This window comes from Macrotis lagotis, chromosome X, assembly GCF_037893015.1.
Source record: "Macrotis lagotis isolate mMagLag1 chromosome X, bilby.v1.9.chrom.fasta, whole genome shotgun sequence".
Taxonomy (NCBI): Eukaryota; Metazoa; Chordata; class Mammalia; order Peramelemorphia; family Peramelidae; genus Macrotis; species Macrotis lagotis.
In genome coordinates this window covers 556,500,852-556,528,530 of record NC_133666.1, presented here as the reverse complement: position 1 = coordinate 556,528,530, position 27,679 = coordinate 556,500,852, and the positions used below count along the sequence as shown (strand labels likewise).

At 36.6% G+C, this 27,679-nt stretch overlaps 1 long non-coding RNA gene across 1 annotated transcript; it reads right to left on the bottom strand.

The window, feature by feature from the left end:
* Positions 1-11,491: 11,491 nt before the first annotated feature.
* Positions 11,492-17,291, bottom strand: LOC141497867 (uncharacterized). The gene is made up of 3 exons (XR_012471474.1): positions 16,459-17,291; positions 12,420-12,494; positions 11,492-11,621 (listed from the first exon to the last, which is right to left on the bottom strand). It is a non-coding gene; the product is annotated as an uncharacterized LOC141497867 (long non-coding RNA).
* Positions 17,292-27,679: the final 10,388 nt, after the last annotated feature.

The following is a 27,679-nucleotide window of genomic DNA, read 5'->3' as shown; positions in this document are numbered from 1 at the left end:
AGGACTTACTTGTAAATGATGTTATCAAGCAGTATGCATTTTTAGTACCCACTGCATGTCAATCCTTGTACTTAATACCAGGACTACAAAGACAAAAATAAAATATTCCTTACCCATTAGAAGTTTATAGTTATATTTTATAAACTATATTTGCATCATAGCATATCTTAGCTCTGCTGCCTACCAATTGTGTCCCTTTAGGAATGTTACTTAGCCATTCTGAGATGTCTACAGTCGTAAAATAATATTTAAGGATGATAACACTTTCACTGCTCTACAAGATTATTATGAAGTAATGAATATAAATTATATATACATATACATGTATATATACATGTATATGTACATATATATGTGTGTATATATATTCTGGGTCTACTAGCTTTGTGTGACTTTGGGCAGGTTACTTACTACTCTTCTTTGGATTTCCTCCATTTTCTCAAAGTAAGGGGGTTGAACAAAAAGTTGTCTAAGGTTCCTTTTTAGCTCCAAATCCTATGATTTCTATATTTTTTTCCACTTCTAATTATTATTTTATTTTTTTCCAAATAATGTAAAGATAGTTTTCAACATTTTTTTTTTGGCAAGATTTTGAATTCTTCAGTCTTCTCCCTTCTTCCCATCTCCCCCTCCTCATGATAATGAGTAATCTAATATAGGTTATTAACATGCAATCCTGTTAAACATATTACCATATTAGTCATGTTGTGAAAGAAGAATCAGAACAAAAGGGGAAAAACTGTGAGAAAGAAGAAACATACAACAAGTTTTAAAAAATAAAAATAGTATACTTTGGTCTACATTCAAACTGCAAAGTTCTTTCTCTGGATATAGATAATATTTTCCATTACAAGTCTCTTAGAATTATCTTTTATCACTGTATTGCTGAGAAGAGCTAAGTCCATCATAGCTGATCATCACATAATATTGCTGATAAGGTGTGCAATGAACTCCTGGTTCTGCTGACTTCACTCAGCATCAGTTCATGTAAGTCTTTCCAGGGTTTTTCTGAAATCCACCTCATGATTTCTTTCTTTCTTTTCTTTTCTTTCTTTTTCTTTTTTTTTTTTTTTTTGGCTATCATTATTTTAATCACATCCATGACAATGCTGTAAATTCTCAAAATCTCAGCTGATTTTGGCAGGGGGAATACAATCCCAAGAAGACCTGTTAGTTTTTGTTTGTTTGTTTTTGTTTTTTAGGTTTTTTTTGCAAGGCAAACGGGGTTAAATGGCTTTACCAAGGCCACACAGCTAGGTAATTATTAAGTGTCTGAGACCGGATTTGAACCCAGGTACTCCTGACTCCAAGGCTGGTGCTTTATCCACTATGCCACCTAGCCACCCAGAAGACCTGTGAGCAATGCAAAAATGATTCGTTCTATTGCCACAGATCCCCAACAATCATTTCAAAACTGTGACTGATGTGGGAGAGTGTATTGGTGAAACTGGTGTTTCATCAGGGAATTTTTGCACCTCTTTTCCCCATTTTTTCCTATTCTGATTTTTAAGGCATTTTTACTTATTAATTTTTGTACCTCTTTTACAATTAAGCCTATTCTCTTTTTAAGGTGTTATTTTGTTCAGTATTTTTGTGCCTTTTTTTTACAAAGCTATTAATTTTCTTTTCAAAGTTTTCTTACATTCAACACTTTCATATTTTTCTCAATTTTTCCTCTAACATTCATCTCTTTCTTAAGTCTTCCAGGAATTCTTGTTACCCATGGGTCCAACTAGCATTTTGCTTTGAGGTAAAAATAACTTTATTCACATTGTTGCCTTCTTCTTCTGTTTATAGCTTGGTCTCTCCTGTTGTGATTGCAAAGTGAAGGAGGACCGAGTGCTTGGTTCCATGCTTTTCAGCTTCCATGATGTCTTCAGCAATGTTGTCAGACTCCTTCAATGAAGATGAATGTGGCATCAAGTTCAACTTACCTTGATGATGGTGAATTATTTAAGTTGAAAAGGCTATAAGCCAAGATCCATGTAGGAGAGTTGGTGCGTGGTTTTTTTTTTCTGTTCATGAATGATTGTGCACTCAATGCAGCCTTTGAAACTTGGCAATATATTTGCCTGAGATGTAAACCCTGATAATGAGGTTGATGTATGCATTGCCAGAGCTAGCTCAGTGTTTGGGAGGTTTATGATGACAGACATTTTGGATACAAAGAGACCTGTGTCTCATTTTCATCCCTTCAGTTGAATAGAGTATGTCCCTGAGAGTCTCACAGTAATGTAAAAGACTTCTTCACTTGATCAGTTCCCAGGGATGCTGGAGAGATTCCCTGTAGAAGAGGGTCTTAAAGTGTTACAAGTGACTGATCTTAAGAAATCTGCAGTATATGAAAGGCATAGGGACATTAGAGTTTATTTAGAAGATCACACTCCCAATCCAATTGATTTCCCAAAGGTAGATCACCCTGCTCATGATTTTTTACATAACAATAGTACTCTATCACCCATTGATGAATATCCCCTCAATTTCCAATTCTTTGTCATCACAAAAAGACCTGTTATAAATATTTTTCTATATGTGGTTCCTTTTTACTTTTTTATGATCTCTTTGGGAAACAGACCTAGTATTCCCAGGAGAATATTGTATATGGAGAGGCAGCTAAGGCATTGATTAAAGAGCATACACAATTTTATTGTCTTTTGGATATAGATTAAAATTGCTCTCCAGATTGGTTAGATTAATTTAGTTTAGATTAGATTAGTTAGATTAGTTTTTCCCACATTCTCTCCAACAGTTATCATTTTCTTTTTCTGTCATATTAGCTAATCTAATAGTAACTCAGAGTTGTTTTAATTTGCTTTTATCTAATCAATGATTTAGAATATTTTTATTCATATGACTAAAGACAACTTTAATTTCTTCATCCAAATACTGCCTTACCATGTCTTTTGACAATTCATAAATTGGGGAATAACTTGTTTTCTTATAAATATGAATCAGTTCTCCATATACCTTAGGAATGAGAAACACTAGCTGTAAAAATTGTTTCCCAACTGTCTGCAGTTCTTCTAATCTTGGTTGCATTGGGTTTTTTTGTTCAAAACCTTTTTAATTCAATGTAAAAAAATTATCCAGATGTCATGAGCCCTTGCCACATCAGGAACATTTCCTTCTTGGCCAGAAAACTCTTTGAAAGAGTGAAAAATGGTGGCCTATTTTTCCTCTGAGCTCTGAAAAAGGAACAACTTGAATTCTGATAGTAATTTTAAAAAGCAGTTCAATGTTCAAGGTTATTTTGTATATGTTAAAAGTGACTCAGGTTGATTGATTTTGAGGGCATGCATTTATGCTAAAAGACTGCATCAGATATGGTAATACCATCTCATTTCCTCTACTCACCCTTTGCCTCTCTGACTTTAAATACTGCTTGTTCCTTATGACACAATATTGCCATCTGCTGACCAAAGTACGGAGCATATTTTTTTGCTGAAAATATCACCATCTGTATTCTCAGGAGAATATTGTATATGGAGAGGCAGCTAAGGCATAAATGTTCCAGAATCTACTAATGTCTACTGGGGTTTCTCAATTTAACTTGGCCTCAAATCAACCCCCAATGCTTTCCTTTAAAAAAAACACTTAGCACTGTGAAAAAATTTCATTCTGCAATCTTCTGCATTCTGTTCTCTTTTTAAAATCAGGAACAGTTACTGCAGTTTTTTTTTAATCACAGTAGTTCAAAGAACTTGATAATCAAAATACCCACATGCCAAGAGAGGCTCCTGAAAAGTTTGGTGGATCCCATGTAGAGCATTTATAGAAAGACGGAGACAAAAATCCTATGGAATATGATGGAAAGAATGTAGTCTCTACATTACTGAAGTCTATCCAGTTAGTTCAGATAAATAAATGTTTGCTACTCCTGAAGAAAAGGTAGGATGATTTTAATATCAACTCATTCAAAAAAGGAAGAGAGAAGGAAAATCAAGCCTTTTTTATAATTATTTTTATTCATGAAAGATCTATCACCTTCCTGCTGTCATTATTCTCTTTGATAGAAAAGGACAAACAACATCTATCTATGTCGATAGCATCATAACTAGAGCTGAGAGACCTTGGAGGTCATCTGATTCAACACCTTTTCTTTTGTGAAAGCAGTGTGGTAAAGGGAATGGGATGCTTGCCTTGGAGTTAAGAACTTCCTAAAGATTTACATTCAAATCCTAACCCTGATATTTATTTACTATACAGCTCTGCCCATGTTACACAACTCCCAGATTATGTCAAGTTGTAATAAATATTGATAGAAGAAGGTCTCTTGCATATCTGTACACTCTTCCTATTTTCTTTAGGTTGTTGTTTATCATTTCTGACTCTTTGTGATCCTGTTTGGAATCCCCATTTCTTGGCAAAGATACTGGAGTAGTTTGTCATTTCCTCTTACAGTTCATTTTAGAAATGAGGAAACTGAGGCAAATAGAGTTAAGTGGCTTGCCCATTGTTGTGAGGGCTTCATGGTATGGGAAAGGGATAGTTTTAGAGGCAGGAAGATCTGAGTTCAAGTATTTATGACATATACTTAGCAGTGAGTCAAAGGAGTAAGTTTCAATTTCCCTTGGCAATTTTTTTTAGGTTTTTGCAAGGCAATGGGGTCAAGTAGCTTGCTCAAGGCCACACAGCTAGGCAATTATTAAGTGTCTGAGGCCAAATTTGAACTCAGGTACTCCTGACTCCAGGGCCTATGCTCTGTCTACTGCACCACCTAGACGCTCCCCCCTTGGCAATTTTTTAACTTCAAGTCACAGACATGTTGCTGCTCCCATCAATCAATTAACAATCATTTATTAAGCTCCTACTCTGTGCCAGATATTTGCTAGATGATGGAGACACAAGGATAAAAAGGAAATATTTCCTGCCCTGAAGGAGCTTATATTCTATCTAAGGAGGCAACTTGTATATATGTAAGCAACATACACACACATATAAAATATATGCACAGAAAAATAAATACAAAGTTAAATGTCTGGGCAAAGGTATTAATAGCTGAAAGGATATCAGGAAGGGCATCATGTCAAAATGTCTTTCAGAGAAAGTTTCAGCATCAGGAATTCCCCATATCTGCTCAACCTCCCAAATTTGGCAACCATCAACAAACACAGATAATTACCTAAAGAAGAAGTCTTTAAAAATTTTGGACATAAAGTTAATAGACTTCCATTATTCGCAATTTCTTTATTTCTTTCTTTCTTTTTTTTTTAGGTTTTTGCAAGACAAATGGGGTTAAGTGGCTTGCCCAAGGCCACACAGCTAGGTAATTATTAAGTGTCTGAGGTCGGATTTGAACCCAGGTACTCCTGACTCCAAGGCCTGTGCTTTATTCACTACTATGTCACCTAGCCACCCCCACACAATTTATTTCTTTTTAAAGTTTGTATATTAGCTTTAGCAAGCACATACCAGATATATTTTATTTATTTCTTTATTGCTATTATTAGTAGTAGTAGTCAGAATGTGAACAAAATAGGAGTCAGAATGTAAATTTTTATAATGCAATCATATTCCATGCTTATGTCACAATTTGTGCAACCATTCCCTGAGCATTAGATAGTTTTTCCTATTATATGTAAAGCTACTATGAATGTTCTTGTTCAAATAGATTTTTGCCACCATCATTGCTAAATGACTTCAAGATGCAGTTTTAGGGTCACTGGATCAAAGGATCTGAACAGTTTGAATAATTATTCCTCCAACCCACACTCATCTAATATTCTGTCTCTTAAAAAGGGATTCTAAACTTGGCATCTGTGCCCTTTAAATTTTTTTACTTAATTTTTATTTTTATTGGTCTTTGAAAAAAAATATTTTTTTTTTTAGTTTTTGCAAGGCAATGGGGTTAAGTGGCTTGCCAAAGGCCACATGGCTAGTGTCTGAGGCCGGATTTGAACTCAGGTACTCCTGACTCCAAGGCCAGTGCTCTATCCACTGCGCCACCTAGCTGCCCCTGGTCTTTGAAAATTAAGGACATTAGTTTTCTTTGAATTAAAGGCAAACAATAAGAATATATTTATAATATTGTTTTTATTGTGTAGATTGTTCTTCTGGTTCTTCTCACTTCATTTTTCATCAGTTTATGTAAGTCTTCCCAGGTTTTTCAGAAATTATCCACATTGGAACAGCTAGGTGGAGCATGGGGTGGGTAAGATGGCATAGAGTACCAGCTCTGGAGTCAGGAGTACCTGAGTTCAAATCCAGCCTCAGACACTTAATAACTACCTAGCTGTGTGGCCTTGGGCAAGCCATTTAACCCCATTTGCCTTGTAAAAACCTAAAAACAATTATCCACATCATCATTTCTTGCAGCACAACAATATTCCCTCACCTTTATAAACTATAACTTGTTTAGCCATTCACCAGTTGATGAGCATCCCCTTAATTTCCAATGCTTTGCTTCCACAAAAAAAAGGTGCTATAAATATTTTTGTAACATGGGTCTTTTTTCCTTTGATCTTTCTTGTTATATTGGTGGAACACTTTAAAAATATTATGATTACCTTTCAATAGAATTGATTTTCTTTATAATCCTGTATTTGGAGCAATTACATAGAACTGTGGATAAAATGCTAGACCCAGAATCATGAAGACTCATTTTCTTGAATTCATATTTGGTCTCAGACACTTACTAGCTGTGTGTCTAGACAAAGTCCAGATTTAATCTTATTTACCTCAGTTTCCTTATCTGTAAAGTGAATTGGAGAAAGAAATGGCAAATCACTCCAGTATCTTGGCTAAGATGAAGTCACAATAGTCAGACACAATGAAAAATGATAGAACACGCACATATAATCCTTTATATTTACTTTTGCTGTTACAAACAGTATTCTAAGAAGGAGTCCATAGACTTTGTCAGACTGACAAAGGGATTCATGACCCTAAAAAGGTTAAGAACTGGGGTAGTTAGATGGTGCAGTAGAAAGAGCACTGTCCCTGGAATCAGGAGGACCTGAGTTCAAATTTGACCTCAAACTCTTAACAATTGCCTAGCTGTGTGACCTTGGGTAAAGTGACTTAATCTCATTGCTCTAAATAAATAATTCTTTTAAAAGGTTAAGAATCCTAGGGCTAAAAGAATATTCATTTACTCATACCCTGGATAATCAAATATTTCCTTAAGAAAGAAAGAATTGATTCAAGGGGAAAACAAAGAGTAGAGAGACTCTGAAGAGACAGAAGAAAATTCAAATCTATGTTGGGAGGTTAGAGGGTAGGAAAACATCACCTAGAGAATAAAGGAAAGGACATGGAACATTTGTGAACTGAGTGACTCTTCCCTTAGAAGAAGAAAATCAATTCTTTGTAAAATGATTATGTTATCCCAGTTGTGATGAGGAAAGGAGTCATCCAAGAATGGCCATGGAAAAAAAATATCTAAGTTCTATTGGTTGGTGACTCCACACGATAGGACCACAGTTTATTCCCTCAAAAGACCTAAATGGCCAGAAACTTATCTTCAAAGAATTCTTTAACTGCTCAGTCCAAAATAGCCCCACCCAAGTTAGTACCACCTCCTCTGGTGCTGAACATATTTTGTGCTTGCTTTGTGTATATTTATATTTTGTATCTATTTTTATGTATATGCTATTTTCTCCTGACTGATAGAATTTAAGAAAATGCTGTTTCAATTAATCTCTGTTTTCCTTAATCCTCTGAAGAAGAAAATGGCAAATCACTCCAGTATCTTTGCCAAGAAAACCCTATAGACAGTATGGTCCATGGTGTCACAAAGAGTTGAACATCATTTAAACAACTATTACCACAACTACTACTATCATTACAAGACAATCACTTTGTAAATGAAATCTCATGGAATGTTTTAAAATCTCAAAGCAACAATTCTATTAATACACAAATACTTTGTAGATTGTCTTGGGGCAATGACCCTTACTGAACAATCATGACAGAAAAGGAGTTTTGGTGAAATTAAATGAGGCATAGACCTGAAAAGAAATTCACCTATATCTTAAAAAATGATGAATCCCACAGATTTTAGAGCTGAGGGAAAAAAGCATAGATTGTTCAAACCCTTTCATTTTCAGATGGAGAAAAAAAAAGGAAAACCAGAGAAATATGGTTTGATCTTCCCAAAGAGTCACATAAATGAAAGAGCAGGAATTTAGACAAATGTTTTCTATTTCCAAAGGCACCTGTCCTTCATCTATACCATAGTGTCTGCTCATGAGAGGTCTTAGCTTTTTGAAAACAGGTAGAAAACAGGGAGAGAAAAATATTTAAAAAATATTTCAAAATGTGGTGGCACATATCTATAATCTTGATGTTAGCGAGTCTCTCAATTCTTGACAATTGCATTGGCCTATGTTGATTGGTATCTGAACTAAATTTGTTATGAATATGGCAGACTCTGGGGAGTAGAGGCTTACCTTAGGAATAATGAACAGATCTATGTTGGAAAACAGAGATGCAAAAAGCACCTGCCTACCAGAATAGGATGGACTGGGCAAAGTAGAGAGACCTATTCTTTTTTTTTTTTAAAGATGACTGCCAACATAGTAGCGACATCACTATGAGTATGAATCAGAGGTCTGACCTTCAGAAAATTTCAGCACTTGGAAGATACCTCAGAAACCAGGAATGCTGACTACAACACACCTCACAAGTAGATATGCAGCCTTTGTGAAGAGTAGTATAATAAATACATCACCTTATGTTGACTTAATTGCCACTTGCTGACCTAAGCTGACTTGGGGATATTCCATGATGGAGAACCCACTAGTATAATATGACTGCAGAAGCTCGTATTTGAGAGAGGTTCGAAGAGGACATCTGGTATGATTTCTACCTGAAAAGGTATTCATTTTGGGGTAGGGGAGGGGAAGGGGTGAAGTAATGGGATTAAGTGACTTGCCCAAGATCATACAACTAGTAAATATTAAGTGTCTGAGGTTGGATTTGAATTTAGATTTTTCTGACTTCAGGGATGATGCTCTATTCACTGTATCATCTACTGCCCCTGATATGATAGACTATATTCCAATATGGAAAGAGAATAGTCATATGGGATTGGGGATGGGTAAAGATGTGAATCCAAACTGTGCTGCTTGTTATTTGTGTGCCCTTGAAAAGTATCTCCAGTATCTCTCTGAGCCTTCCTTCTTTCCAGTGAAATCTATAATCTAGTGAATCCCTAAAGGCATGTGTTGCCCAGGTCCACCCCCAGGAAGTAAAGGCAAGGGATTAATTATATTTTATGTTTATCCTTTTCCCCCTCCCCAGGATATTTAAATGAGTAAAACTAAGTTTCTAATAACATGTTCTTATCATTAATGTCATTAATATTTATGTTAATTATATTGTATAATATTGATAAATATCAATAGATAATAAATTATTAAAAGATATTACTTTTATATTAATTGGGATGGTTACTATTTCATAACAATAACTAACTTTATTCTATAGTACTTTAAAATATGCAAAATGTTTTATATGAGAGTACTTTACAGAGAAGAAGCTTGAGATTTGGAGGGAGGAAAAGCATCAGTTAAATACAGCCTCTGATACTTACATGTGTGATGCCCTAGGCAATGGGCCTGAACTTACTAGCTATGTGACCCTGGTCAAGACACTTAACTCAATTTGCCTTGATTTCTTAATCTGTAAAATGAGCTTGAGAAGGAAATAGCAAATCCTTCTAAACTGCCAAGAATACCCTAAATGCAGCCATGAGGAGTTGGACATGACTGTAATGAGGGAACAACAGCAGACCATGATCAAGTTACTTCATCTATAAAATGAAAGAGTTAGAATGGATGATTCAAAGGTCCTTTTAAAGTCTATGATACTTACCTTGTTTTATTCTCACAACTAAGAAAGGTAAGAAGGTAGGTAGTATTATTATACCCATTTTACAGATAAGAAAATTAAGAGTTCAGAGTACTTAAGGGACCTGTCCAGGGTCACACAGTTAGTAAATGTCAGAGGCAGGATTTGAACTCAAGTCTAGCACTCTGTGCCATTCCCTTTTGTATCATGTCCTATACAAACATAAACACACATACACACCTAATTGTATGTATTTATGTCCTGTATAAACATAAACACACATACACACAATTGTAAGCTACTTGAAAGCAAGAACTATGTAATTTTTATGCAAAGATAGATGTTACCTTGCACAAAGTTTATTGTTTAATTATTTTTCAGTTGTGCCTGACTCTTGACAGCTGAAAGCCAGGGGCTGACAAGGGGAGAAAAATGTTTTAATGGTTGTGAAAATGGCAGCTTAGGGATCTGATGACTATGCAAAGGGACAGTCACACTCTCCCAATCCAGCTTTTTGCTGTGAGAAAAACCAGGTGGCAAGGTTGGGGATGGATGTGGGCACATTATTTAAAATCACTTTGTATTTTTTTGAGTCAGTATTTGGTGTGACTACCCTTTCTCCTTTGAGTTACATTTCTGAGTCACTGAAAATAAAAGTGCCATATAGGGCCATCCAAAACTAAGTTACAATGTTTGATTTTTCCCCCCCTCCTATTCCTCATTGAGTTGCTTCCCCATTCCCACCTTCTCAAGAGGAAATAACTTCTCCTAATTAATAAAGTGCTAGAAATTCAGTCAGAAGATTGAGTTCAAATCCTATCTAATCCTAGCCATGTGATTGAGGGCAAGTCACTTAACCTCACAGATCCTCAGTTTCCTCATCTGTAAAATGAAGATCTGTAAAAAAATATAGTGCTTATTATAAACTCATAGAGTTGTTATGAGGATCAATTAAGATCACATATATAAAACACTTGAAAGTGATATAATGAACATCATCTCACCAGAGTTTTCAAACATAGACTGGAAGACCACTTTGACTTCCATACAACTCTAAGGTTCTTTGATTCCTTGAAATAAGTAGATCTAGATGGGAATATCTGGGCTCCCTGACAGGGAAAAAGAGTATAGATGATCTCAAGGACATGAGAACTCCTAGAAGAAACTTTCTCCATCAATGCAGTCAACATATTCTCAGCAATTTACATCCCTAGAGAATTGCCTACAGAACTGAGAGGTTAGATGACCCTTATTTATGGTCATGCATTTGCATCACAGGTAGGACTCAAATCCATCTGACTGGTTGCCTCTACTTTCCTTCATGGGAAAGTTCTAACTATGAGAAGCATGAGAACTGAACCAATGGCATTATGTCCCTAAGAGGGACAAAGCACTATGATAACTTTCAGCTTCTCATTTAATTAAGATGAGTCTAGGGGTAGCTAGGTAGAATACTGAATGGAGCACTAGTGCTGGAGTCAGGAGGACCCCACTTAATATTAGCTGTGTGACCTTGGACAGATCACTTAATCTCAACCTATTTTAAAAAATGAGCCTTCCTTCCTGCTACAGACAGGAGTGAATAAAAAAAAATTGAACAAATGCTAAAACTTGCTCACTTTTATTTTTCTGCAGTAGATGATCAGATGTTATTAGGAGGAGGAGTTAATGGTATGAGTGAAGAGAAGGATTATGAACTGAAACTTCGAATTAAGTTTTTCTTTCATTATGAATTTCTTCACACATTTGGAATTATTAGACTTTTATCCAGATTCATCTTCTGAAATGATTTGAACTCAGACTAGAAACTAATTTAACATGCAAAATACCTGAGTGAAAAAGCAAATTATGAAACCATAAAACTTAATACTGATTTTCTAAGTATCAAAATTCTAGTTTGAATAAAACTTTAAGTTAGGGGCTCATGGGAATTCATATGAAACTTAGAATTGACCAAAATCCACAAATACTTTTTATTGTATACCCAAATCTGGAGTATTTTATATAGTTCTATATACACAAAAGGAGATATGACTCCTGATTGGTGGAAAAACTGCTAAATGCTTCTCTGCTCTTGGGAAATAGATTTTTAGAGTTGGGTCAGGCCTTCTTTGAGGAGAGCCCTTCCAGTATGTGCTACCACACTTCTCTGTGAGCAGTCTCCACAGTTTCTTCTTTGTGGGTTGACAGTCAACAGAGCAACCTATATATGCCCCAAGGACAGAGCTTTTATTGGCCAGGTCCCTGTTATACTCAGAATAGTCATCTAGCGACATCCTCCCTCATTTTATAGCTGTATACTTGGGTAGTTGATTTAACTGAAAATTCAAATGTATTGAGCAGTTATTTTATTAAATCCCAAAATTCAAAAATTCTTTTAAATTAAAAAAAATTCCTTCATGGAAAGCATTTCCTAAGGAAAGAAGGGTTCTTCATTACCCATAACCCTCTTTTTATACCACTGATTGGAATCAATCAATCTGCAAGCATTTATGTACCAAGCATCATAGTAGACAGTGTAGTAGAGGGGTTCTTAGCCTGAGGTCCACAGACCTCTAGTGCTGCATGTATGGATTTCAGGGGAGTGTAAACTTGGATGGGAAAATAAATTCTATATTTTCACTAACCTCTAACTTAAATTTAGCATTTTCTTCCATTTTTTCTTCATCTTTTTGTTCAATAAAAATGAGCCTTCTATCCCACTGCAGGCAGGAATGAATGAAAAAACAGACATGGTAAAACTTGCTTACATTTATTGCTCTATAGTAGTCACATATTATTAAGAGAAAGGGTTAGTGGTGTGAGTGGAGAGAATGGGGCCAATTCATAATCTTCACTAGACTGTTAAAAGGTCCATGATGGGAAAAAAAAAGAGATGGTAGGTGGAAAGCTCATCTTGGAGTCAGGAAGTCCTAGGTAAAGAAAGGCTGGTAAAAGTTTAACACCTAGTTCTCCAGGGAAAAAATGTATACATGATATGCTTTTGTTTTTAATATGCATAATAAACATTTTCTTCATCACTTTCTTAAGTATAGACAATCATCAAAACCTTAAATTAATCTACACATATACAAATCCATTACATGTACAATAAGCATACATTATGTTATACGCATATATCACACATTATATAAGCAATAGATATTTGTAAGTATATATGACACATATATATATATATGTATGTATATATATATAGTCACATACACAAGCAGAGCCAAGGTGGGAAAATACATTTCCCAGGATGCCCAGGCACAGATCACAGTATCTTTTTGAAAACTAGAAGAACTACAGTGCCCATGATATGTGCCAGCAGCTCTAGATTGCATTGGAGGAATTGTAGGAAGGAAGCACAAAGGAGGATTATTGGATCTTTCCATGTGGAGTAAATAAACATTCTGGGAATTCCATAGAAATTTAGACTTTCTGGAAAGCGACAAATAGCCAAAAACAAAAACCAGTAGTAAAAGTCTTCAAACAAAGAAGCCAAAGTTGCACACATGCACATGTGATTGTGTGTGTATGCATGAAACATATGTAGAATTGGTATTTAAAACTTGGAAAGGATGTGATTATCAAGCTAGATACTTGGGGTATAGAGAATGAGCAGTAGTGAGTGTATTAATGGGGAGAGAGTATTTGGTCAGAATTGGAAAAAGTCTGAGTAAGAGAGTGGATAAGAAGCTAGAGCTGGAAACCCACGTCATTTTGATGCTTATAATGTTAATCTTGGGTTTTCTCTCTTATGCTGTTATTCTTGTAGGATCTTCCTAATATTACTTTTAGTCTAAGGGATATCTTGTGTAGCTACTCAGTTTACACACATGTGTGTGCCAGTAAGGAGAGAAAATGATGATCCACTTGTGATAATGAATCCAGTTCAGAGTACTACCTATCTGAATTGAATATCTGGTGGCAGAGGAACATTTAGAACTTGAAGGGACTTCAGAGATCATCTAGTCCAATTATTTCATTTTATAGTTAAGGAAACTGAATCCTAGGGAAGTTAATTGACTTGTCCAAGATCACTTAAGAAATAAATGTCCAAAATGAATTAGAACTCAGGTCTTCTGACTACAGAGACAGTGTTCTTTACACTGAGCTATTGCTTGCTTCTGTCCTTGTCCCTGGAGTAGTTATTAGCAGCAGCAGCAATGATACTGAGTATTCACCATTAGGGAAATATGATAAGAAGAACAAGAAATCAGGGAATATGTGATGCCATAAAAGTTGATGGAATATTAAGAAGGAAAGTGAGTCAACAGAGGTCAAGAAAGATAAAGATTGCCAAAAGATCATGAGATCCAGTGTTAAAAGGTTCTCAGTGACCTTGAGAACTATTCAAGGGTCTTCAGAATCATCAAGAAAGAATAAATGCTTTGTTGTATTTTACTGTGTATTCTGATCTTACTGTATTCATTTATGAAAAAAATTATACCCTATGAAGGTTGAATAAGGTAACAATTAACTAAAATAGTCAATTAATCAGATGAACCCATTCCACTATCATTCTGGATAAATGCAGTTTACTGTAGTATTGTTAGTATCAGTCAAAGTAAAACTATGATCCTAGAAACCATAATAATTAAGCATGAGCCTGTGGATTGACTGACAGCTGGTGGGAAAATGTCATGGTTTTATATTTTCCCACTGGGTACAACATGAACATCCTCCTAGGGGTATATTGTTCCAATATGTGCTTTTAGGTGGTGACTAACCCTTGAGGAACAAAGATGGTCTATTTGCAAAAGAAGCTGTGTGACTAATGCTGACACCAAAACAAAAATAAAGGCAAAAAAAAAAAAAACTTTAAATGCTTCAATGGTTCTATAACATCAGAGAAAATAAAACTAAGCCTTGGATCAAGATTTTTTTAAATCATTCATTCACTGGCTCATCATACTGACTCATCACTGTGTGATGTCTAATCATTCAGTGATGAATTCTTTGACCACAGAAATCCGTGAAATAAACAAATATATAAAAGTTGTCCAGAGTCCTCTATAGTTGGTCTCCTTTGGTTTCCTCAGTGAAGGTGATAGAGTGCTAGGAAAGTAACAGAAGATTCTAAGGTCCCATAGTTATTTATATTATCTAAAATCATTAATTTAATTTGCTGGTTGTCTATTTGTTAGAAATTTGTTTAGTGATCAATAATTGAATGTACTACTGAGGGGAGCAATTTCATATCTCCCTCTTGGCATTATTTTTTTATAAATTAATTTAAAAGACAAGAAGGAAGGTGAAGCAATATTACTCAAAGGTTCTCTTTGGAGAAATTTTAAAAAGGAGTTGGCACAAATGCTTTTATTTTTTGTACAAAGGAAATTGAAAACATCCTTTTGTGAAATCTTGATCATTCTATATTATAGAGTTCATGAGAAACTTTTGCATAAAAACCATGATGAAGTTAATTGTGGTCTAATTGCCAACAGTAGGTAGAATAAGTCTACGGAGAAATTAAAAAGCCTCTCCTAATTAAATCATCGTATATTTAATGATTTAAATACTAAGGGGTAGGGGTAGATGGTAAGAAGATGTTGGAAAACATAGTTCAGAACTACAAAATGAGAGGAACCAAAGGCTTTTCACCTGTATAGAAACCTCATACCTAGAAAGTGATGAAACACTGAACATGAAACAAATAATATTACAAAAAATGAAACTGATTTTCTAACAGAAAAAAATGATTGAATACTTATATGGGAATAATTTCTTAATCAGCAGACTTGAGGTACAGTCAGACTAATGACTTCTTAGAGGAAAGATCAAAATCAACACCAAATTTAAGAGAAAGAATAAAAATGAGAAGATAGCCTGCAACTATTTAGACAAAATATAAATATAAAGAATAGCAAGTTGATGAAAGAACAGGTATTGATGCATTTTAGTTCCATTTGATAAGAAAGTTTTACTGATTTAAGTCAATCACAACAATGAGGAAATCAAATGAGCCTGGAAACCATATTAGGAACTTGATTTTATGGCAAAGTTGACAGATATGGCAATCAATTATATCATGAATTTTTAATGTATACTTGTTTGTAAACTCTTTTGTAGTCGGGTGTTGGAGTATATCCATAGATATGTGCTGGGTGAAAAACATAATATTGAAAATACTGACATATTAGTTCTCAAAATATATGAAAAAGGGGACTATACTAAATGCTTGGGAAAAAAAATCACAGACCTTATTATTACCAAAAAAGGTGATCAAAAGGAATATTTTAATGAGGATAATTATATGGAGGATATACCTGTATGGAGAGGATATCTAATGAGAGTATGATTAAGGAAAAGGCAAGTTTTATTTTAAAAATTTTAGTTATTTCATTTTCCAATTAACAAGTATTGTTTTTTCATTCATTCAATAAAGATTTATCAAGTATCTATTATTTGTAGTTGTCATGATCTTTTTACCAAGGATAACTATAATAAATCATTGACATCTCTATATGGCCTTCCTATTTTCAAGATATTTTCATATTCATCATCTCATTTGATGCTCACAACAGTCCTGCAAGTCTAGACATTTTATAGATAAGAGGAAACTGAGGTGAAAGAGTTTAAATGACGCAGAACCCAGTTCTTCTGACTCCTAAACAAGTATCCTAATTAAAAAGCAAGAAGGATTCAAGGGGTTTTCATGTCCTTTAAAAAAATTCTTACCATGAAAGGGGGCCATGAGAGCCATCTCAAAATAGATAAAAGGACATAGTAGAGGAGTTCTGGAAGGCTTCTTCTAGTCTTTTGATTATGGAAGGCCAGAAGAGGACTGGGTTGCTAGGTGGTATAGTGAATAGAATGCTGGGCCTAGAGTCATGAAGACTCATCTGCATTAGTTCAAATGTGACCTCAGACACTTGGTTGCTTTGTGACTCTAGGCAAGTCACTTAACCCTGTTGGTCTCAGTTTCTTCATGTGTAAATGAGCTGGAGAAGGAAATGGAAAACTACAGAAAGGACCACTTCAGGTATTCCAATCAGATAAAATGTTAAGGTGGGTGTTGAGTACAGTTAGTATTTATTAGACTGAAAAATGGGATCTGGAATGAAAAATTCAGGGTGTTTATATTCTATAATTTGAAAACGAGATTGGGAAGGCCACTATACCAAATGAAGAAGTCAACAATTTATCAACTCCTCTGAAAGAATGAACATGAACCCTAAGTTAAGAACCTCTGATGTAGTGGAAGTCCCCCGCCCCGAAAACTGACTGAAATTGAAGTTGGGGATTTTGATTTTTACAGAAGAAATCACCTTCTGGATGTGCAAGATTGTATAACATAATCTTCCTGAAAAACATTTCATCAGAGGAAAAAAAACCCTATTTTTCTTCAGTGGTATTTTGCCAAGAGTAAGTAAGGGAGATAGGTAGAAGTCAATTTTTGGAGGTCCTTTACTAGCCGCAGAATTCTATTAAAAAAAGTGACAATTATATGACAAAGCTTCAAAGGACTTGGTTGCTAGGTAGTGTACCTGGCAGCTGCTGCCTGCTTAGAGTTTTAGGGGTTGAATAGTCTCATAAAATGTGATCCATGTCTTTTAATGAATGCAGATTTTCAGGATTATAAATTAACCTTAAATCAACATTTACAGAACAAATTTAGAGGACCAAATCTCTAATCCTGAGATCCAGCATAAAGTACACTGGCAAAAACTTCTTTCTTCCCATTCTTCTCTAACCCCATTCCCTTTTCCAGACCACTGCTGATCCTGTCATTCTTATATACACTTCAACTTTTTCCATATTAGTCCTCAATTGGTTTCATGAGGGAACCAACCTCACCCAAACAATTCTGTCAAGTAAGCATCCCTTTCCCTGTGCCCACACCATCGTGCCCACCATTGACAACCACATGGCACAGGAATTAGAGTCAGTAAGAACTGAGTTTTTATCCTGCTTCAGATACTAGCTTTGTGATCCTGAGTAAATCTCAGTGCCTCATCTGAAAAATGGGGATAAAAATAGTACCTACTTCCCAGCTTTGCTTTGTCCTAGGTGGGACTGAACTAAGGGTTAATAGGTGTTCAAGGAATCAGGACAGATTCACAGGGCTTGGGTTTCAGACAAGTCAAAGGAGCACAAATGAGTGTAGTACTGTGGAAGAGCCCTAATTCAGGATTGATATGCCCAATGATCAGATCTAGGGCAAGTCAAATAACTTCTCTGAGCCCCAGTTTCTTCATATTTAAAGAGAGGGGGACCGGGGGGGGGGGGAGTCCCTTCTAGTTCCCAATCAAAGATCCTATACTTAGACTTGGAAAGGACCTTATAAACCAGATGGTCACTCCTTATTTGAGAGTTCAAGAAAATGAGGGTCAAAGAGCTTGAAGTGACCTGCCCAAAGTCATACAAGTAATTAAGGAGCAGAATCAGTATTTAAACTCAGGTCCTTTGGCTCTAAATTCAGTGTTACTTCCACTGCAATTGATATTTTGTAATTTTTCAAAAGCTTCACCTCAACTCCTCAAAAAGAAAAAAAGAAAAAATAGACTTACAGAGATACTGGTACCTCTGTTTATTGAATTGAAACATCTATCCAGGAAAAGTTTTGTTTTAAAATAATGCCTATTCCAAAGGACTGAAATGTAAAATGTGGTACAGAAGAGAGAGATTTGGCATAAGATAATGAAAATAAAATCCTATAAATTCATGTTAATAACTGGAGATTGCTTACTAATTATTATATAAAAATGCATTATTATGAGATGAATATATACTCTGCCATAATATACCAAAGATTATTATGAAACAATAATAAAAACTGACTGTGTGATTTTATACACAGTTAACTCCAGTCTGAATTCAGAAAGTAACAATGAAGATATTTAAAAAGCAACATATCCCAAACAGAATTCATTATATTTCCCCTAAATCCTCCCCTCTTTCCAACTTTCCTGTTTCTGCCAAGAGCACCATTATCCTCCTTGTCTCCTAATCTTACAACTTCTCTCAAACTTCACTCCTGCTTTATATCCTACCTGTTGTTAAATTTTGCCCTTTCCACCATTATAATAACTCTTGTATCTGTAGCCAATAGACCTTAAACCCATTGGTGAGTTAGATGGATATTTACCCAGTGAAGACTTCCCCTATCAGAATGGGCAGAAAAGAACAATTTATTCCAATGGCAGGGAATGTGTAGTGAAGAGGAGGTGGATGAGGCCAAGTTGAACCTCACCTGTAATTGTGAAAGTATTGCTCAATGTTTTGCAATCAGAGGTAGGGCTCAGCTTTGTCTCACGTGATGCTCTCGCACCACATGTTCCTGTTATATGGCCATGAAGACTGGAACACTTAGAGCTTGGTTAGATATTGAAGACGTCAAGGTCATTCATTGTATCCTGGGCCATTGCTAGTCATCCTGACTTTTGTCTTGCCACTAGACTTTGATGATTTTGGAAGAGAGAGAGAGAGAGAGAGAGAGAGAGAGAGAGAGAGAGAGAGAGAGAGAGAGAGAGAGAGAGAGAGAGAATGATGATTTTGTGCAATTTTACCTCATTTAATACAATTAACAGGTAAGTCAAGACATTTTTCTTCTTGAAAATGAAGAACAAACAACAGCAACTAATACAGCCAACGCCCTAGTATAGACCCTCATCATCTCTCAACTGGACTTTCTGAATAGCTTTATAATTCATCTCCCTGTAGTTGGGAGTGAAGTCTTCCTGCTTCAATCACTCACTCAGATGAAGGGCAGCTAGGTGGCACAGTGGGTAGAGCATTGACCTTGGATTCAAGAGAACCAGAATTCAAATCCAGCCTCAGACACTTGACATTCACAGCTGTGTGACCTTGGGCAAGTCACTTAAGCCTGGTTGCCTCATATCCAAGGCCAACTCCAGTCACAGTAAACTCTCACTCAAATCCAATTCATTGCTTGTCAAAGTATCACCTCCCTGATGTCATGGTCTTCTTCGAGAATGAAGGACAAACATCATCACCCACTCAACTGCCAAAATGATTTTTCTTTTTCCTTTTTTTTTAGGTTTTTGCAAGGCAAATGGGGTTAAATGACTTGCCCAAGGCCACACAGCTAGGTAATTATTAAGTGTCTGAGGCTGAATTTGAACTCAGGTACTCCTGACTCCAGGGCTGGTGCTGTATACACTGTGCCATCTGGCCGCCCCTGAAATGATTTTTCTAAAGCTCAGACCTGATCTTGGCACTCTCCTACTCAGCAACTCCTGTGATTCCCTATTATCGTTAGAATTAATTACAAAAATCTTCTGTTGGTATTTGAAGCTCTTTACGACTTGGCCTTTCCTACTTTTCTAGTGTTCTGGATTCTCCTCCATGTTCTATGTACAGCTACACTGTTCTACCTGTTGTTCCTCAAGCTTGAAACACTCTCTCTCTCTCTCTCTCTCTCTCTCTCTCTCTCTCTCTCTCTCTCTCTCTCTCTCTCTCTCCCTCCCTCCCTCCCTCCCTCCCTCCCTCCATGGCAAACCTCTTTACTGACTGTCTTGCATGCCTGAAATGCCTTGGAGCATTTCAACCTCAGATCCCATCATTGGCAGGAGGCCTTGCTCAGTCCCATCCCTAATAGGCCTTTCTTCAGAGATCACTTTGCATATCTGTCTGCTCAGACAGAGTACAAGATCAAGGATTCTCACCTCTTCTGGGGTCATCTCCAATCATTCTGATTCATGTCTTTCTACTAAAACCAGTAGGCTCTGGAAGAGAGAGTGAGGCTGTGGCTATGTCCAGCCCCATCTCACTTAAATCCAATTCACTTGCAGGTCACGAAATCCCCTTCCTGATGTCAGTGACCCTCTTCAAGCATGACAGACAACCCACAACACCTAGAATCTTCTCTCTATATATCATATATGTTGTCTAGTCCATTGCAATGGGAGCTCCTTGAAGACTGTTTTTGCCTTTCCTATTTGCAATGTTTAGTTCAATGTCTGGCAAATTATTAATGCTTAATAAATGCTTATTGAGATAATTCCAAAGGTTTCACAATGAAAAATTCATCTGTATCCAGAAAGAGAACCGATAAACTGATTTTAAAGACATATTTTCTTACTTTTAAACAAGCATTTAAAAAAGTAATTTATGGAATAAAACACATTTCTATAACATAGTATAAAAAGATTATTGCATATGAAAATGCAAGTCTATTTTGTACAACTTGCTCTTCCCTTTAAATATATAATAAAGTTAAATAAATTTATTTCTTTTTCTTTTATTCTCTGTTTTGGAAGCATGTTTTCTATTACTTTGCTTGCCTTTTAATAATTTTTGTTGGGGTGGCTAGGTGGTGCAGTGGATAAAGCACTGGCCCTGGAGTCAGGAGTACCTGGGTTCAAATCCAGTCTCAGACACTTAATAATTACCTAGCTGTGTGGCCTTGGGTGAGCTATTTAACCCTATTTGCCTTGCAAAAACCTAAAAAAAATTTTTGTTGCAATAAGGCTAATATGGAAATGTTTTAAACAACTTCACATGCATAATTGATATCATATTGTCTGCCTTCTCAGTGAGTGGATTAGATGCTAAAAAGTAGTGAATTTGAAACTCAAATTTTTTAAAATAGATGTTAAAATAAATGAAGTAAAATTTTAAAAAATAAATTTAAATAAATAAATTTGTGTACTAAGTGACAGCCTATGTCCCAAGTAAATGTAGTTCTTTAAGATTTGCAAATATTGTACATATATTATCTCAATTTACTCTCACTATAACCCTGGAGGTAGGTGTCATTATCTCCATTTTATAGATGAGGAAAATAAGACTGAGATAGGTTAAGTTACAGACTTAGGGTCACAATGCAGTATGTCTCTGATATTTCTGACTAGAAGACCAATGTGAATCTACCAATCTCTCAGGTATACTTTAGGTGAAATTTTCACATACAGGGATGGGCACCAGTGGCCTCAGAAGTCCTTTAAAGGCACATCAGATTCTGTGACTTGATTGTCTCTAAGTTTGAGAAGGAGCTAGCATTATGTGTATTCAGATCCCCTGTGTACCAAGGGGTAACTACCTAGTTGCCATTTTTTTCCAACTTTACAGGGTCAGACTGTATCCAAAGGAGAATAATAGAACCAGGAGAGAATGAAGGCAGCATTAGTTGATTCTTCCTTCATTCTTCTCTCACTAACCCCCTTTAAAGTTTTATAGCAACAGGAAAATAGATACTGAAGCACCATATGAAGACTTTGCTTCAAGACCCCTCTTAAGGTTTCCATGGCACTACTTTCACATAGAAAGACCAGAAATTCTGCTAAACTGATAGAGACAATGATCTCACCCCCAAGTATGAGCTTTGCCTTTTTGCCTTTATCTAGCCCACTAATCCATATAGGATAATGGAAGAGACTTTGGATGAGAAGGCAGAAACAGCTAGATAGAAGGTTGAAATTAGAGTCATGGGGTGGGGTGGAGCCAAGATGAAGGCAGGCATTCCCAGAAACTTGTTCCTCAAAAACTCCAAAAGCCATCAAATTATGATTCTAGCCAAAATTTAGAGGAGCAGAACTCACAGAAAGACTGAGTGATACAATTTCCCAGACCAAGAAAACTTAGAATTTCTGCAGGAAAGGTCTGTTCCACTGGGACCAGGGGTTGGAAAAAGTCACAGTGCAGCACAGATGGGCCAGGAGCCTGGGTCCATGGCAGAGGGAGAAGTTTCCAGACCTCTTGGTCCAGGGATCATCCAGGACAGCTGGAAGGAGTAGTGGGAGAATTCTGCCACACCAGAGTGAGTGAAGAGCCTCAGAGTAGCCCTGCGGTGAGACCCTGCAGCAGGAGTCGGTAGGGTCACCCAGCATGTCCAAAGCTTTCAGCCCATAGATGGTAAGGGGGCCAGGGGAGACTGCATAGGTCTCTTGCCTCTCCCTGGGGCAGGATTCAGCTGTATGCCCACACTCAGATCCAGATTACAGTCTGGGCCCCCACAATACCAGTATAGCTGAGCAGGGACCATCCTCATAGCTCCAGGGCAGAGGGGAGGGCCTGAACACAGGCAAGAGAGCAGAGTCTCTCATAAGGCCTTGGAGGAATTAAGGTCTCTGTGCGTTGTCCCAAAATCCCCCCAAAGCCTTGGAAGTGTGGTAAGTACATCAGTCATAGACTGAGGAAATAAGCAAAGAACAGAAAAAAAATAATCTAACCATAGAAAAATTGCTTTGGTTCCATGGAGGATCAAAATACATACTTAGATGACAAAAAAATTGAAGCTTCTGTATCCAAAACCTCCAAGAGAAATAGAAAATGGGCTCAGGCCATGGATGAGCTCAAAAAAAGACTTTGAAAAGCAATTAAGGGAGATAGAAGAAAAATTAGGAGGTGAAATGAGAGCAATGCAGATAAGTCATGAAAACCAAGTCAGCAACTTGATGAAAAAAATACAAAAAATACTGAATAAAAATATTAAAAACCAGTCTAGGCCAAATGGAAAAAGCAACATAAAAGGCAAATGAGAAGAATGCCTTAAAAAGCAGAACTGGCCAGTTGGAAAAGGAGATAAAAAAGTTCTCTGAATAAATTAATCCTTCAAACGCAGAATGGAACTAAAGGAAGCTGATGACTTTGTGAGAACTCAGGAAGAAATAAAACAATGCCAAAAAAACCCACATTAGAAGAAAATGTGAAATATCTCATTGGAAAAACAACTGACCTTGAAAACAGAACCAGGAGAAATAATTTAAAAATTATTGGGCTACCTGAAAGTCATGACCAGGAAAAGAGTCTAGACTTTATTTTTCAAGAAATAATTCAGCAGAATTTCCCTGAGGTCCTAGAAGCCGAGTATAAATAGAAATTGAGGGAATTCACCAATCAACTCCTGAAAGAGATCCCAAAAGAAAAACTTCCAGGAATATTATAGCCAAACTCTAAAACTCCCAAGTCAAAGATAAAATACTAAAAGCTTCCAGAAACAAGCAATTCAACTACTGTTGCTCTATAGTCAGCATTACACAGGATCTGGCAGCATCTACATTAAGGGCTCATAGGGCTTGGAATATGATATTCCGAAAGGCAAAAGATCTTGGTTTACAACCAAGAATCAACTACCCAGCAAAACTGAACATCCTCACAATGTACAACATGGAAACAAAGTAAAGACTGACAAATTACTTTTGGGGGGGGGGAAGTAAGATTGGGGGGAAAATTGTAAAATTCAAAATAAATAAAATCTTTAATAAAACAAAAAACCCTGAACATCCTCTTTCAGAGGAAAAGATGGACTTTCAATGAAACGGGACTTTGAAAGTTTGATCTCCAAGTACAGAACTCGGGGAAACCACAGAAGGGGTGGACAAGAAGGACTAATTATGAGGAATTTAATGATGTTGAACTGTTTGTATTTCTGCATGGGAAGAAGATACTGATAACTCATATGAACTTTCTCATTTAGAAGAGCAGTTAGAAGGAGCATATATAGACAAGGCACAGAAAGGAGCTGAATATAATGGTATAATATAGTAAAAAGATGGAGTCAAAGATTGATAAAGGAAAGTACTGGGAGGGAGAGAAAGGAGAGGAAGAAGGGGCTAAAATATTTCACATAAGAGTCAAGAAAAAGCTTTTACAATGGAGTGGAATGGGGGGAAAGCAAGGGGAAATGAATGAGACTTTATTCCCATCAGAAATGGCTCAGAGAGGAAATAATATAATAGGGTATAGAAATCCATCTTATCCTAGAGAAAAAATGACAAGAAGAGGATAGGATAAGGGGGAATGGGGGAGGGAAGGGGGAAGTAGGCGATAGAGGAGAGGGAAGATCATGGGAGAAGGTACTCAGATACAACACACTTCTGACCAGGGACAGGATGAAAGAAGAGAGAGAATGGAATAGATGATAGTGGAGGGGAATAGAATGGAGGGAAATATACATAGTAATAGCAACTGTGGGAAAAAGCAGCTTCTCTGGTGCTATGATGGGGAAGGCAATTCATACCAGAGACAGAGCTACTGGAATCTGAACACGGACTGAAGTACACTTTTGTTTTATCTCTCACTACTCTTTAGGTTTCTCATCTTTGTTGGGGGGAGGGGGGTTTATGATTACTCTCACAACAAGATTATTGTAATAATGTAAAATAAGTAAGCAAAAAAAAAGAAATTAGAGTCAACAAATTCTGATTTCATCTTAGATACTAGCAACATGTAGATACTGGAAATTTGACTTTACTTCTGATCTAGGCATCAAGTGTTGATCCAGCTTTCTAGTTTGCTTTCATCTACCTAGTACTGGTTCCAGAACATGGGCCTACCACATTGCCTTGGGGCCAAGTCCTGTCTTCAAGCTCATTTCAAGCTAACATGTTTCCTTTCCATGTTAAAACTGGACATTTCCCTCTTTCCTCTCTACCCTCCTAGGTCCAAGATTCCAAGTACCCTTCATCCTTCACCCAAGCAAGGCTATACCCATTTTGATAGCTCCTATATGTATTGACAATACATGAAGCCCAGTAAAGGAAAGGCCATTTTGTGGCAATCTTCAGGGTCTATAATATAGATCCTGCTGCCTCCCCTGGACTGCTTTCTCCTTTTTTCCTCTAGAGCTATAAATGATCACCAAAAGTTCTTTTGTTCACCTGGTTTCTCAATGTAGCTCGGAAATCAAGCTTTGGATACAGGAAAATATCATATAACATGGCACTTTTATACCTAGAAGCAATGAATAAAAACTGAATAGAAAAATGAGGTTATATCCCTTGGGTAGAGAGTGATTGTGCATCTGAGGAGGGGAGTACAGGTGTTGGCAGGTGCTTTGGGACACAGAAGGAATGAGGGATATGGCTTGGCCTGAACTGATTCACCAACATCTTCCATTGTTCACTCTGTTCTACAGCATCAATGCTTTGGAACTTTCTGTTCCTATTTGGAAATTTTTTCCAGAAAGTCAGTGTTGGAATTTTTATGGATTTATGAGCTTTTCCTTTAAAAATCTTCCTGTAAATACTTATTCCTCTTGCTTCTCTTTCTGGGATGAGTCCACAGATCCCCCTTTTGACTTATCTTTATTGTTCATCACTAAGAGTACTATCAAAGTGAATAGCTTTCCCTGAATAACTCTTATTGTTCAAAGCTACAACCTAAATGAAAGACAGTGTTAGGCAACTCTGTGATTTTAAAATAAGACTTTTAACCATTTGTTGGGGGGAAAATGCAGTCTCCTCTTTCTCCATTGATTTGGAATATAGAGTTGGGAGGAATTTAGGAATCATCCTGCCATCATTTTGCAAATGAGGAAACTGAGACCTGGGAAAAGGAAGTAACTTGATTATAAGGGTCAGAGCCAGAATCACAAGATCTTACATTTTGAACTGAAAGGAGATGTCAAAGATTATTATCTAATCCAACCCCATTATTTTACAGGTGAAGAAACTGAGATTCAGAGATATTAGCTAATTTGTTCATGGTCACATAGATAGTAACTGTCAGAAGTGGCATTCTACCCCAGGTTCTATGATTCCAGATAAAAAACTCTTTCTGTTGGCCCTTTCCAATCAATTTAATCGAATAATTGTTTACTGACCAATTGCTACATACTAGGTACAAGGCCTTCTGATTTCTGACAACATAAAGACAAAAACGAAAAAACAGTTCCAACCCTCAAGATGCTTACATTCTCCTTGTTCAGGTCCTCTAGCTAAAAATATAAATCTTCCATCTTAGTTTCCTCCACACCCAAAAAATCTCTCATGTTTATTGATCCCATTCATTAACTTCCTTTCTGTTTTCTTTTTTTTTTAGTTTTTGCAAGGCAGTGGGGTTAAGTGACTTGCCCAAGGTCACACAGCTAGGTAATTATTAAGTACCAGAGATCATATTTGAACTCAGATCCTCCTGACTCCAGGGCCAGTGCTCTATCCACTGCACCACCTAATTGCCCTCATTAACTTCCTTTCTAAAGAAAACACACACACACACACACACACACACACACACACACACACACACACACAAACCCCATACACTCTTCATCCCATTTTCCTTCTTTGTCCCTTCTGGCCCAACCTAAGGATTAGAGATAGTGTGAAACTGATTTTGAAAGAAATGCTCAAAATGAATGAAAGGAAAATAATTATATCATGATCTTGGCATATTAACATGTTATATAAAATTCTATGAAATAAAGTGCATGTGATATTTGCCTAACGGATACATGCCTGTTTTGAATCTTGGATTGTAATATCTCAGAGGACATAGACTGTGAACTGCCTAACACTCTGGGGATATCCAAAGTTCCCTTCTTACTTTTTATTTAAACATAGAAAGCTTAATGCTAAATCTTATTTGCTTAGCTAGGGTGGGGAGAGGGCTGAGCAGGAAAAAGAGTAATAAACCCATTAAGTTAAGCTTAAACCAGTCTTCCTGCATTGTTCCTTGCTCTTTTTATGACTTGAAGCAATTATGCATTATCCTAATACCTAACTTTGGAATTAAGTCCAAGAAAGGGGTTTATATCTATTGAAAGATGGAGACTGCATTCTGTCATAACAGATCTAGGTACCAAGAAGTGTGACTATAGCACCATTAATTTATGACTGAGTTTGGATCTTGCAAATTTATATACTCATATATATTGCTCAAGATTTCCCCAAAGAAACTGCCCTGAGAGAAGGTCTCTCAAAGTTCCCTTACAATATGCCCTCCTGGGGAGGCTAGGTGGCATAGTGTATAGACCACTAGGCCTGGAATCAGGAGTACCTGAGTTCAAAACCAACCTCAGACACTTAATGATTACCTAGCTGTGTGGCCTTGGGCAAGCCACTTAACCCCATTGCCTTGCAAAAAAACCTAAAACAAAAGAAAACAAAATAAAAAAAAACCAATATGCCCTCCTGGGGCAGCTAAATGGTACAATGGATAGAGCACCAGAACTGGAATCAAGAGGACCTCAGTTCAGATGTGTCCTTAGACACTT